Below are 13091 nucleotides of genomic sequence, written 5' to 3' on the forward strand. Positions count from 1 at the left end.
GTCTATTCCAATAGGGACAAAAGGCTGGCATTCCATGATGAACAGTTCTAATGTATTCAACACTATTTCCAGGTAGCTAGCTAATTCCCCTGGGGAAGAGTGTTATATCTGGGATTTAGTGTTTTTTTCTGCTACTGCCAGATTGGTCACTCAGCAGTGGCCAAAGCCTAGTCAACCTTGGTGAGCAGAAGGCCATGTTGCTGAGGCCATGCATAATTCCCATTCCTGTCACCATGATCACTTTATTCATAATCCTTTGGATAATAACAAGGGTGGCTGGAGAAAGAGGCTGACTGTTATTCAAAGAACAGATTATCCTATTCATTTGATTTTTAAGTTCTCTTCTGAGGTCACCCTTTTGTGAACTCTCATATGGGACACAAATATTTTCATGCTTTTTCCATTCTGTAAATTCTATCCACATATCCCTTCCTCAAATTTCTTTGTCACCAATTTTTCAACCATGTGCTTTCAAAATCCCTGATCATCCAGCCAAACCTTTTGCCACAGCCACGGACTGGTTTTATCTCATCATTTCTCCTTCCAAACAAGTGAATAGCCATGTGCACTGCTCAAAGTTCTGCCCACTGAGAGTAGTTTCCCTTCGGCACTCTTCTTCAGGAATGTTTCAGAAAGGAAATATAAGATGCAGCTGTCCACTTTGAGGTAGTGCCAGCATATTGGGCAGAACTAAATGTGAATCTGGCCCAAGTCTTTCTTCCTCTGCCAAATGATTGTAGGGAGCTCCCCCATGAGACCTTAGATGCAGACTGGGAGAGAGAATACAGTATAGCATCAGTGGGGACCATGAGCTACTTCTCTTTGTAACTTGTGCCTTCAGGACCTGTTTGGGTGCAATCATAGATATACTTCCTTTTGATGATGGAATTCTGCTGTGCATGTCAAACTTTATAAATTGGTTGTTAAGATAATACCCACTTCATGATGGGTAGCTCAGGTTGCATAGTAGCTTGGTGGTTCATGGTTAAGTATTCAGTCTGTACTAAGGTCCAGCAGCTTGCCAAGAGTTGTTTCTCAAAAAAAGAGTAATTACCTATGAAAGATTTTAGGGCTTTGCTCCAAAATCCTAAGAGGTTCTGCTTCAATTCACCTATAAAAGCCTGCCAAAAGATCCAAACAGAACCCTTTGAATAGACAGGAGTACGTACTTATAGGGCCCAAGTAAGCAACACTATTTAAGAGTTTACAATTATTAGATCCACTGTTATGGAATTTGACTTAATAGTGTGTCAGGGTCAGGGACTTCCTTTACAGAAAAGGAAGTATGGGAATTGATTTGCAACAGTACGATACACGTTTTTTTCACATGTGGCATCACACAGAGAAAACGTTATCCCAAAAGAAACTTATTGAAAGTATAGCTGAGGTGCTACCATGGAGGTAACAACCTACTTCAACCTCCAGGACACAGTATACATGATTAATCACCAAATATTATGTAGCTCTATTCCCAAGTAGGTAAAATACTTGAATCCAGAAACCAATAGGTGGAAGTAGGTGCCCTCCCTCCATACCATTAGCCATGGTGATCTAGGACACTTTTGCTTCATGTCTACACAATTCTGGCTCTGCATGTTTACAGGTTTCAAGGAAAGAAATCCATTATTGAAACTTATTTGCTATAAAATTGGTGCACTGGTGTTATATAGTATCCTGTGTCAGTAGATTAGTTAATCTAATAAACAATCTACAAACCCTTAATGGAGGTGCTGACAAAAACACTAAGGTTCTTAAAAGATAAACCGATATCATGGGACACCTGATAGCTCAGTCTATAGAGTATGCAATGCTAGATCTTAGGGATCATGAGTTTGAGCCCCATATTGGGTGTAGAGTTTAATTTTTAAAAAATGATAAACTGATATCCAGAATAGCTGTCAATTCTGATAAGAACAAATCACCCTCTCCAATTTAGAAGAGGGGTGATGCAATCATTTATCTATCAAATACCTAGCTAGTCTCTTTGAGGAATGAAACCATTCAAAGGGATCGGCTACTAACAGGATATGCATTGAGTAATGTGTATAACTAGAGCAATCTTCAAAAGGAGACTTGGCACCATGGTCACTCCATTTTGGATTCATAGGTAGGACTCTAGAGTGGCAAATGAGAGATGATATTTCATATCCATAGGAAGAGTCATTCTGTTCACTGATTGTAGAATGTCTTTTCTGTGGAGGATGTTTTTGGTACCCAATTATATGAGCTATAATTGTCTCTCTATTTCACACTTACATAGTTCTATGCAATTGTTTTTTCTCTATACTTTTTTGTCTCTGATCTTCTAATCTTCCTCCTTCCAGACTACTGATTAACAAAGGAAGTAATTTTCCCTGGTCATAATTCTGTGTATATATGTATACCTCAAACTATTCTCTCTCCATACAAAATAAAAGACTAAATGGAATACTCAGAGTCTGCTTAGATGGAAGATTTTCCCTCAACACTTTCCTTTAAGGCCATCTCTGAGTGCTAGAGTCATCCCTGAGTGGGGAAATAGTTAAGCTATGTGGATATTTTAAGACAAACAACCCATCATAAGTCAAACATAAGTTCATTTTATACTACAGAAATGCCCCATTCCTCCTGTAAGGCAGTAGATGTACACTGAAAGAGAAATACTGCTGCAATAGAATTGGGTGACATGGGAAGCTTGGCCACCTGCTCATGAAAATTATCTGTGTCCTCTAAAAGGCCTAAAGAATGATCTCAAAAGCACCATTTCCATCATGTAATGGATTGTTGCCCTAGTCAATCTATGGCTCAGAGGATTGACAACACTAAGCCCATTATGGGCATCCCTGAGCACATTTTCATTTGATCATCAATGGTCAGGTGCTCAGTCTTTACAAAGGCCTAATACTATACCAAGAATTTTTGTTTTTTAGGTTTATTCCTTTGTACTTTGTTTTTTTGTTTTCAAGTGGCAGTTATTTCAGAAATGTTCAAGTCATGGCTTCTCTCCAGCATTTTAGGGGGTCTTTGATGTAAGTTTTCTATATATTTCATGGTTTGGCACCTGTGTATTAAAAGAGCACAAGGAATATTTATTTACCCATTTATACTGCCAAGTTCATTTTCATTTCATCACTTCAGTGAGTCAGTGCTGCACACAATTTTTAATTGACCAAGATCCCTGTGGTTCCTGAGGCAAGAGAATGTTTATCACTGTTTTTCCCATGTACTAGGGAATACCCAATGATCCATCTGGATTTTAAAGGGAATAAATGCTGAATCGAATGGAGATGTTATGGGGCCATCCACTCTGCCTCCTGTGGTGATGGAGGGTGGTGGTAAGTTCTGAAATTCCCTCTGGGATGCAATATTTCTTCTGATGTACAATATTGGTTAGGCTTTGAAGAGAGGTATCTGGATTCTTCTATTGGTTCTTCCAGTAATGTCTTCACAGATCAGGGAACAAGTATTAGCTTTCTGTAATGTTCTAAGTATTTCCCAACTAATTATTCACATGGTGACTGAGGAAATAACCAGGAAAATGACACCACTTTAGAGTAGACTTTGGACAGGATTCCAGTTATTACCTGGTTTTCACAATTCCCCACTCTAAAATGGGAGGATATTACATTTTACATTACAAAATAACATTTTAGTTTACCTAATATTAGCATCATCTCGGAACTTTTCCCAATAAGCAAATTTTGAATACTTTGGAGATCCCCTTTACCTGATAGAAATTATTATAAAAATATTAGAGTGTGGGGGACATAACTTTTCTTTCCAGTTCATAGCTGTCTGAATCAAAAGGTGCCATATGAAGGACTATATCCAGGTCTGGTGTGGAAAACGACATGCTGGTTCACTGAGACTATTGTCATTATTGGAAGTAACATTTGTAAATCTTGACATGAGTCTGAGCTTATGTAGTGAGATATTCCAGTTATTGGAATTGATATTATAGTTGCAAAAATGGTCAGAATCCCCCCACCCACAACCGTTTCTGTATTTACATTAATTGCAATATGATTTTGCTGTTCTTGCCATCAAAAGGTGTAGTCTACTTCCCTAAGACTTAAGTCTAGGAATGCAGTCTGACTGATTTGACCAGTAAAATGCAGCAAAAGTGATGGTGACCCCACCAGCTTGTGAGACTAGAGAAAGCCTTCAGACAGTCATAGCTGCTTTTTAAGGAAACTATGAGTGCATACTAAAAAAACAAGTACCAGGGGCTATATGCAAGGAACTGAAAGTGTCTGCAATTATCCAATGTATGAAATTTGTGCTTTGTTGGTCTGTTTCTTCAAAAAAAGAAAAAATATTTTATTTATTTACTTGAGGGAGAGCACATACAAAAGAGAGAGAGAGAGAGCTCATACAAGCAGGAAGAGAGGCAGAGGGAGATGGAGTGCCAGAAGCAGACTCCCTGCTGAGCAGGGAGCCCAACACTAGGCTCAGTCCCAGGACGCTGGGATCAGGACCTGAGCAGAAGTCAGACACTTAACTGACTGAGCCACTCATGCACCCCAGGCCTGTTTCTTTTTAAAGTTTAAACAATCCTATACCATTTTCCAGACTAACTTCCTCATTTCATAAAATACATTCAGGCTTGAACTCAAATCCAAGAAATTGTCTTCTTTACTCTGATTCTGTTGATATTTTGATTGCTGTAGTTTGTGACTTAATGGTCTTCAAAAATCTGTATATTTGTCTATATTTCTCTCCCTTTTTTAACTTTTCCAATGTTATGACACCACACATGTGCTTGTACATTCCATAAGGCTCTAGCACACATAATGAATGACATATTCATTATGATCAACAAGAAAATAAATATAGATACCCTAAAAATCTTCAAGATATTCCCAGATGTTTCTAACATATGCAATATTAGAAAAGATATGCTAGCAATAAAGATATATGCATTATATTGTTTTTCTAATATCACATAATGAAACTCTTTTCTAACAATTGTAATTTAGGAAACTCACTCCTTGAAAAATCTCTGAAGTTAACTGCCAGAGCAAAGACATTTAGAGAAATATGCAGAGGCAATATGCTCCTTCTATTAGTTTGTTCTAAAGTCATTGACTGTGTAAGAAACTAACCAGGATGATTTTTCCTTATACCAACTAATTTTCCTTGTGTAAATTTGTTTAAACAAAACCAATAAAATTTTGACATGTGCTGGATTTTTCTGCTTTATTTTACCACAATCAAGAACATTGACTGTCATGACATTTTCTCTTGCAGAAGACTTATGAAGAACTCTTTATATATTATGCACTAATTGAAAGATAGAAAATATTGTTTAATATTGGCTCAATGAAATATTACCTGAAATTCAGTGTCTTACTTTTATTAAAGTGAATACCGTGCTTGATTTATTACTTTCTGTGAAGACATAATGGCATAATTAAAGACCAGACACTGTAACTGGTAGTTTAAAAAGGGGCTAACTTATTTCTTATGAAAGTAGAAAATAAAAGAATGTATGAGTTTTAAAATCATTCAATAGATCTTGTTATATACAAAATTAACAAAATACTAGTTAAATCTACCTTTCTCTATCTATATTCCTATTAAGAGCAACTAATACCTACAGAAACTACAAAAGGCCACATAATAAAATATGTTATTTGGGGGACTGTTTTTTGAAGGAATAATTTAAAGTAATTGTAAATGGTCATGCATGTACTTTTCAAAGAACATGTACTATTTTCCTTAATCAATATACTATGAAATTATTCACATAATACAAATATTCTATCATTTTATATTAAGATTGGTGAATGGAGAAATAGAAGCAAAAGAAGAAAAAGAAAATTAAGAACATATTTCAAAGGAATACAGGAAATGAAACAGAAGCCTATAAAAAAATGAGATACAGAATGAGATACAAATAATATCAAATACATTATTTATATGTACAAATGCTTTTTGATAGTCATATCAAAAAACAAACAGACTTTTAAAGGTGTTGCATGCTTCCAGTTTAAGCTTTAGATAATGTCATCAATTCTTGATGTGCAACTGGTGAATACAAAGTTTTCACTTATGAGTAATTCAAATTTTTTGTCTCAATCAACCTTATTGAAACAAAATCATGGAACAGATCAATGAGTAATGAAAATATATATACCCATACAACCACAATCTCAACAAAAATATACAGTATTTTTATTCCACAAAATGTTATTGAATTTCTTTTCATTCAGGCTTTTTTTTTTCTTATTGAAGTAGAGTTAACATGAGTTAAATTAGTTACTACCACCTCAGGCAACTATTGATCTTGATCTGCTTTCTGTTACCATAGATTATTTGCTTGTTCCAAAATTTCACATAAATAGAACCATACAGGGTGCCTGGGAGGGTCAGTTGGTTAAGCATCTGCCTTCAGCTCAGGTCATGATCTCAGGGTCCTGGGATCAAGCCCCACATTGAGTTCTCTGCTCAACCAGCAGTCTGCTTCTCTCTCTCTCACTCTGCCTCTGTGCTCTCTCTCTCTCTCTCAAATAAATAAATAAAATCTTTTAAATAAATAAATAAATAAATAAAACCAAACAGCACATACTCTTTTGTTTTGGCTTCTTCACTTCAGCAAAATGTTTTAGGGATTCACCAATGTCCTGTGACTCAGAAATTCATTACTTTTGATTCCTGAGTAGTATTTTACTGTATGAGTATACAATCATTTTTTATTCACTCTGCTATAGGTGAATATGAGTTGCTTCTAGTTTTTGGCTGTGAAAATGCAGGCATCAGAACTATGTGTAAATATATATATATGTACATGCTGTATATATATATATATACACGTATATATACTTCACATATATACATATATATTTTATAAATATATATGTAAAGATTTATACACACATATGTATGTAAGATTTCAGTAGTGGAATTGGTGTATGACTATTATTATAAGAAACTGCAAAATCATTTTCCAGTGTGGTTATACTATTTTATATTCCCACCAGCAATTTACGATAGTTCAAGCTGTTCCACATCGTCACTGAGACAACGTATTACCATATTTTTAATTTTAGTTATTCTAGTGAGTTTGACTTGGTATAATTTGAATTGATGAAAACTAATTGTGCTAATCATCTTTTCATACACATTTAGGCAATCTTATATCTTACTTTGAAAAATGTCTCTTCAATCATTTTTACTCCATTCTTATTCAGTTGTCTATTATGAACTGGTAAGAGTTTTTTTACATATTCTGGAAACAAGTACTTTCTCAGATATATGTGTATTGAGTATTTTTTCCAGCTGTGGTTTTCCTTTAACTTCCTTAATGCTGTCTGTTGAAGAATACAATTATTAAATGTTGATTAAGCCCCATTTATCAATATTTTATTTCTGCTGAGTTTTTTTGTTGTTGTTTTGGGAAAACATTATCTACTCCAGGATAACAAAGGCATTCTACTATGTTATTTATTTCTAGAAGATTTATTATTTTAGCTTTCCTATTTATGTCTATTATACATCTCAAGTTCAATATTGTTTATGGATTTAGAAAATGTTTGAAATTTTTTATAAAGATATCCAGTTATTATAGCCCCAAATGTTGAAAAGATGATCCTTTCCTCCAGTGTTATCTAGGTGTCTTTTTCAAAAATTAGCTTAATATAAATGCATACCTCAATTTTTATATATGATGTTCCATTTATTCATTTGATTATGTGTATGCAAATACAATGTTCTCTTCATTTTTGTGACTTTATATTAAGTCTTGAAATAAAGAATGTGAATTCTTCAAATTAGCTTTTTTGTCCCAACAAAATTGTTTAGGTTTTTTAGTTTCCAATACAAGTTTTAGTGTCAGTTTGTCAGTTACAAAAATGTTGAGTTTTAGTATTAAATTTGTAGATCAATTTAGGGAAACTGATATCTTGACCATTGAGTATTCCAAATAATGAACAATACTTAATTTCTATTTATTTAAAATATATTTACATTTTCTTTTTAATTTTTTTCAGTTTTTATGGAGATCTTGCACATTCTTCATAAAATTTATTCTAAATATTTTATATATTCTTATTTTAGATGATATTTTAAAATTTGATTTTCCATTTTTATGTTAGCATAGAGAAATCAACTGAACACAGATCTTGTATTCTGCAAAATTTTTGTAGATTTTTTTAGCGTTATTGTTTTTCCTTGCTAATGGTTCTACCATTCTTTCCTTTTATTTCCTCATTGCATTGGCTGGGCTTCAGTCCAAGATTGTTAAAAAGAAGAAGAAGAAGAAGAAGAAGAAGAAGAAGAAAGGAGGAGAAGAGATATTTTTCTTGTTCTAGAACTTAGTAGAAAAGCATTCATTCTTTCATTTCTAAGTATAATGCTAGCTGTGGGTTTTATGTAGATGCTCATAATCATACTTGGTTTCTTTGTATTCTTAGTTTACTAGGAATTTTCATGATGGAAATGTGTTGAATATTGTCAAATATTTTTCCTACATTTCTTGAATTGGTTTTAGTTTTTTTTTTAATTATTCTTTTTATGAATATGGTGAACTGAACTTACATTTCTGGGTCACAACCTGTTTGTTCATTATGCATTATCTTTGCCATGTATTAATGGATTACATTTATTATTATTTCCTTAAGTTGCTTTGGTTGTTGTTGTTTTAATATTTGGCTCTTGGGAAACACTAACTTCATAAAATAAGGCGGTAATTGTTCCCTTTTCCTCTATTTGATGGAAGACGTTTCATAAACCTGGTATTTATTTTTAAATGTTTGATGGAATTCACTGGTGTAACTATCTGAACATGAAATTTTATGAGAACGTTCTAATTACACATTAAATTAATTTACTCTATATGTCTATTTAGATAGTGCCTTCTTATGTCACTTTTATTAATTTGTTTTTCAAAAAGGTTGATAATTGCATGTAAGTTGTAATAATCTCTCTAATGATATGTCTGTCTCCTTTCTTTTCTGGTACAGTTAACTTCAGTTTTCCTTCCTTTTGTTGTTGCTGTTGTTGTTGTTAATCAAACTAGCTTGAGGGTTATCAGTTGTACTGATATATTTTTTCAAATAACTCGCTTTTGATATGTTTGAAGTTCATTTTCTTTGTCCATTTTCTGTTTTATTGATTTCTGCCCTTATTTTTATTATTTACTTATTTCTTATATTGAGTTTAATTTGTTTTTTCTTTGGCCTCTTAAGTTGTAAAGTTAGATAATTGACTTAAACTTCACTTTTTCTCTAATATAAAAGTTAAAAGCTATCCATTTCCCTCAAAGTACTATGCTAGAGATATACTACAATTTTGATATGTTGTGTTTTGATTATCATTTAGTTTATAGGTTTTTTTTTCTTAATTTCTCTACTGATTTTTAACTGATTTCCAACTTGTTTTCGTAAAAGAATATTATGCATATGATTTCAATTCTTTAAAATTTATCTAAATTTTACTTTGTTCAATATAAATATAATTATAATTAGTGTTTACAGGCAATATATTTTTCTATCCTTTCAAATTTTACCTATCTATATCTTTTATTAAAGTATGCTACTTGTAGAAAGCATATGTGTGGATCTTCTGTTTGTATCCTGTCTGATGTTATTTGCCTTTTCATTGCATTGGTGAAACTAGTTTCATGATTTTATTTACATTAGAATTAATACTACGATGTGCTATTTTTTTCTATTATGCCTCACTTTTCTCATGTTTTATTTCCTTATTCACATGCCTTCTTTTGGATTGAATAGTTTAATATCAAATTCTTAAATCTTTACTGGATTCTTTGCTATGCTTCTTTGTTTTAATTTTTTAATTGTAAGGTTTACAATACACATTGTTAAGTTGTACACTCAAATGATCTACCTTCAAATATTATTATATTTATTAATATACCTTTCATATATAGCGTGAGAAACTCTCAACAATGTATTTTTATTCCCTCATACTCTCCTTTGTGCTTCTGCTGTTATACACTGCTACTTATAATTTAAACCTCACAATACATTTTTAATCTTAGAGGTCATTTCTAAGGCTCATAATAAATATAATAGATGAATGACTTTAAAAATCTATATTGCCATTTTGCTCCTTTTATTACTACTATGTGGTCCAAGTACCAGTAGCATTGGTATCACCTGCCTTATAAATGCACCATCTCCATCCCCATCTATACTTAATGAATCAAAAGCTATAATCTGACCTTAGCACCTTAATGAATTCCTTGGTACAATCAAATCCATGGCATTTCTGGGGAGGGTTTTCGAGTTATTTGGGGGGGGGCAGTTTGTGGTTCCTTCACTTTAATGGTAAGCTTCCTTTCCAGAATTTTTAGGGGCATTTTTAATTTAACTGGATCTTATATCATCATCCCTCCTACAATAAATACATAACAAACAAGATTCAATTTCCCTAACACTTTTCCAGAAGTCATTATTTGCTTTGCTACAAGAGAACCGTTATATTCTCATATAAATTTGAGGTAAAGAAAAGATTATGTTGTTTGATGATTCTGCATTAAAATGATTGTAAATATCTTAGAGATAAAAGTTAACTGTGAAAGATTTATATCTCACATGGTAGCTTTCCAGACAGGGAGTTAGAAATCCACAATGCTATATAACTGCAATCATAGGTCTGATGCATTCATCTCCTAACAAACCAGAGGAGTAGCTGATACTCCCTAAAATATGTATGCTAACATGCCAAAGCAGGAGAGGAAGCCATATTGCCACGACATTGATTACTGCAACCACAGAGTATGAAGCTGTCCCCCTGATCACATCAGTAAAGGAATTGATATTCTCCCATATGATGAAAGCTGAAGAGGTGAAGAGGGCTGCTGGTCAATGTTCTATTAGTCACTTATTATGCCACTGGCAGTACTAGTGTTGTTTCCTTAAACATGAAGCATAAAAACGTCAAAGCCAAGGGTTAGAGACCCTTTCCCAAATGTTGACATCTACCTTAGCTAGATTCTTAATGTGTTGCCTCAGAGTGTTCTGAGAACATTAGTAATAAATATCTTACTGTTTAATGTTCTTCTATCTATGAAAGTCCTGAAAAATCATGGTACAAAGTATCTTCTTTGTTAAAATATATAAGTATCTTTAATCAGAAAACATTTATGGTACTGTATTGCCATGTTCTCAACTATGTCAATTTATTTATTCATGCTCAGAATATCTCTGAGGTTCTATAGATATATCAGGTGTAAGATGATATCTCATTAAGATTTTCATTTGCATTTCCCTGACAATTAATGATGTTGAACCCTTTTTCAAATACCTGTGGGCCATTTGTATGTTTTGAGGTGCTTTTCACTTACAACATTTCTGATACCAAATGTGTGTGGGCTTTTTCCTATACCAACCAATTCTTCAACTCTCTAGACACCAAGAGGTGTCCTGCAATTCGATTCAATTATTACATTAATTATCACAGGATTAGCAAAGTAACGAAAGTTTAAGGACTCCACAAAACTGTCCACATATCCAATGCTGATAGCTAGTCATGGGCCTTTCTGTACTTCTGACTGACTGGCTATAATTTACCAGTTCTCAAGATCTCTTCCTCAGGTTTAATAATTTGCTAGAATGGCTCACAGAACTCAAGAAAACAATTTTCTTACTATTACCAGTTTTTTAATAAAGGATCTAACTTGAGAAGAGCCAAATGAAAAAGATGCATACAGCAAATTATTAGTGGAACACAGTGCTTCTCCAGATGCACCATCCTAATAGCAGGTCAATGCGTTCACTACCTCAGAAGCTCCCAGTAACTATGTATGTATGATTCACTGAAACATTGGCCATTGGTGCTTAAGTTAACCTCCAGTCCCACTCTACTTTCTGGAGGTCAGGTGTTGTGGCTGAAATTCCAATCCTCTAATTGTGCCTTGGTCTTTCTTTTTTAAATTTATTTATTATTTATTTATTTATTACATTTTGGTCTTTCCAGTGAACAATTCCCATTCTAAAGCTATCTAGGGATCAGCCCCACCAGACACCAATTATCACATTAGCATAGGAAAGGACACACATCACTCTGAAAGTTCTAAGAGTCTTAGACGTCCTTATGTCAGGAACTGGGGAGAAGGACCAAAAATTATAACAAATATGTTCCTATCACCCCTATCACTTTGGCAATTGCAAGAGATTTAAGGGATCTGAATAAATAAAGACTGAATATATATTTCTTATTGTAGCCACAATATCACATATGCCTTCTTTGCCATAGAAATGTCTATTCAGGTATTTTCCCTATTTTTAAATGAGATTATTTTTCTTTATTTTTTTTCCTAGTTTCTTATATATTTTGGATATTGACTTCTTATCAGACATGTGGTTTGCCCCACATCAGGCTCCTCCGCTATGAGCCTGCTTCTTCCTCCCACTCCCCCTGTTTGTGTTCCCTCTCTCGCTGGCTGTCTCTATCTCTGTTGAATAAATAAATAAAATCTTTAAAAAAAAAAGATAAACACAGTACTTAAAGTTCCAACTATGAGCAAATGTCATGTGATCACACACACACACACACACACACACACAAAATAGATTCCATTCAGGACTTGTAAATATGAAATCCTTATCAGACGGATATTTTTAAATTAGCTTCATATAAATTTACATATATGAACAAACAAAAAATCAAAACAAAAATCAGTAAATCAGTAAAAATTATTCCCATATTAAATCAAGGATTGAGTATTTTGACAGTTAACCACTATAGAATGAATTATAGTTGATTTATTTGAGTTTTTTGAAATGAGTATCAGGCTACTTATTGTGGTGGTAAAGGTGATAGAATTGAATGGCATAATCCTAGCCCTATGTTTCCTCCTTCAGCTTTGTTCCATTGTAGTCATTCATGCCCATTTTCATGATCAGCTAACTCCTAATAATGAGTAAAATCACAAATTTAAAGACATGAGTGAGTTTGTCTGGAATTATTCTTGTCACAGACCTGTATGTGGTGCACCTGCATTTATCTCAGGTAACTCCGTGCTTGTTTTGTCAACTCATTTCTGCTATGTTGCTCATTCTAATAGGATACGATTTCTGCTGCAAATTTCTAGTTAGCACTCTATTTTTTTTAATGTGTCTGGATTCCTGCCTGAACTCCACGTG

Source organism: Ailuropoda melanoleuca, chromosome 8 (assembly GCF_002007445.2).
Source record: "Ailuropoda melanoleuca isolate Jingjing chromosome 8, ASM200744v2, whole genome shotgun sequence".
In the NCBI taxonomy this organism is placed as follows: Eukaryota; Metazoa; Chordata; class Mammalia; order Carnivora; family Ursidae; genus Ailuropoda; species Ailuropoda melanoleuca.